This window comes from Nycticebus coucang, chromosome 21 (assembly GCF_027406575.1).
Source record: "Nycticebus coucang isolate mNycCou1 chromosome 21, mNycCou1.pri, whole genome shotgun sequence".
Classification (NCBI taxonomy): domain Eukaryota; kingdom Metazoa; phylum Chordata; class Mammalia; order Primates; family Lorisidae; genus Nycticebus; species Nycticebus coucang.
This window is the reverse complement of record NC_069800.1, coordinates 33,823,711-33,825,878: the sequence shown is the minus strand read 5'-3', so window position 1 is coordinate 33,825,878 and position 2,168 is coordinate 33,823,711. Positions and strand designations below refer to the sequence as shown.

Genomic DNA, 2,168 nt, shown 5'->3' with positions numbered 1-2,168 from the left:
ATATTTGTACCAGAATGTTTATTGCAGCCCAATTCATAATTGCTAAGTCATGGAAGAAGCCCAAGTGCCCATTGATCCATGAATGGATTAATAAATTGTGGTATATGTACACCATGGAATATTATGCAGCCTTAAAGAAAGATGGAGACTTCACCTCTTTCATGTTCACATGAATGTGGCTAGAACATATTCTTCTTTGTAAAGTATCTCAAGAATGGAAGAAAAAGTATCCAATGTACTCAGCCCTACTATGATTTATGGCTTTCATATGAAAGCTATAACCCAGTTATAACCTAAGAATATGGGGAAGGGGGAGAGGGAGTGGAGGGAGGGGCGGAGGGAGGGTGATTAGTGGGATTACACTTACGGTGCATCTTACAAGGGTTCATGTGAAACTTAGTAAATGTAGAATACAAATGTCTTAACACAATAACTAAGGAAATGCCAGGAAGGCTATGTTAACCAGTGTGATGAAAATATGTCAAATGATCTATAAAACCAGTGTATGGTGCCCCATGATCATATTAATGTACACAGCTATGATTTAATAATAAATAAATTTTTTTTAAAAAGATGCAAGGCCTAGCAAAAAGCCTCCCACAGATGCACTGGATATCATGATGTTCTGTTAGATAAATTCTGTGGCTTCTTCAATTATATTGCTGATTTCAGGTTCTGCTTTATTAGCTCATTTCTTAATCTGTCTTTTTGCTTTGTTTACATCTTTTTCAACTCTTTTCCAGTCGATTTACACACAGCCGCAGTGACTGGCAATCTGAAGAAGAAGAAAGCCCCCACCATTGCACTTGCTGCAAGCTTTCCAACTTTCTGGAACAAAAATCCTGCAGACCAGCAGTCACACCACCCATTACAATCCGGGTAGCTACTGAGTGTTTGTCTACCATTGGTCCAGAATTGTGACCAAACACTTCATTCTGCCAGTGATATCTTCTCGCATACTCAGTTAAATCCAGCACTTTGTAAGAGTTGCCATCACTTTCATAGTCTTGGGGAGGGGGATTTGGGTCGCCATGATACCACCCATAGCCTTTTCTAGGGTGGACCCTCTGCCCTGCACTTTAAGGGCCACCTGTTTCTTTCTATTCTTATCTCATAACTTCATGCTATTTCATGGATACTAAGCTCTCTTTTATCTATGTGAGAGCTTTGGACTTCCAAAAATTATTACTTTAGCTGCAGGGTAAGATGGAGGTCTCCACAGGAGTTAAAGTTCTTGATAATTTTCACTTGTTGGAAGAACTTAAAGGACAGAAAGGAGTAGGCGGTGGGACGGTTAGCTGGGGCCTTGAAGATGATGGAGATATGACACTTACAAGGTGGACAGGCATGATCACTGGGCCACCAGGACAAATGATGAAAACAGCATATATAACTTGAAACTAGAATGTGGACCTAAAGACCCAGAAGCTCCTCCATCAGTTAGATTTGTAACAAAAATTAATATGAATGGAATAAATAATTCCAGTGGGATGGTGGATGCACATAGCATACCAGTGTTAGCAAAATGACAAAATTCACATAGCATTAAAGTTGTACTTCAAGAGCTAAGCTGTCTCATGATGTCCAAAGAAAACATGAAGCTTACACAGCCACCAGGACAAACATACAATATAATCTTAGTGGATCCCAAACTTGTCTTAAATCAACAACCTTTTACTCGTGTTAATGTCTTGATTAAATATCACAATGCAAAATACCCATGCATTAAGTAAAGGAATTCCACCTGGTAAACATGACCTGAACATTTGTAAGAATATGTTTAATATATGTACACCCACTATGTTTTCAGGTAACAAGAGGAAAAATGTGGCACTTTTTTTTTTTTTTGAAGGCACTGTCATTTAAATATAAACCTGGAATATACTCAAAAAGAATTCAGGTTTACAAGATTAAAGTGTGAAGAGGGGTGTCTGACTGCAGTGGAAGCATGTGTGTTTCTGAAAAGTAAAAATCTCAAGAAGGAAAAACAGAAATGGCATGCTTTATCCATCTTGCTTAGTGAAAGAGCTGCAGTTGATATTGCTTAAGGTAACCCTCAATGAATCCCCAACAATAAAAAAAAAAAAAAAGAAATTGCTTAAAGTAGCAGGTATAATGAATATTGTCGCAAATTGTGTTAATTTTTGAAGTGGTGTGGGTGCTGACTA

The 2,168-nt window shown here is 38.1% G+C and overlaps 2 pseudogenes; one reads left to right on the top strand and one right to left on the bottom strand.

Annotated features, from left to right (window-relative positions):
- Positions 1 to 565: 565 nt before the first annotated feature.
- Positions 566 to 1,123, bottom strand: LOC128573491 (FUN14 domain-containing protein 1-like; annotated as a pseudogene).
- An 83-nt stretch (positions 1,124 to 1,206) lies between these two features.
- On the top strand, positions 1,207 to 1,733 carry LOC128573490 (ubiquitin-conjugating enzyme E2 variant 2-like; annotated as a pseudogene).
- The last annotated feature ends 435 nt before the right edge of the window (positions 1,734 to 2,168 follow it).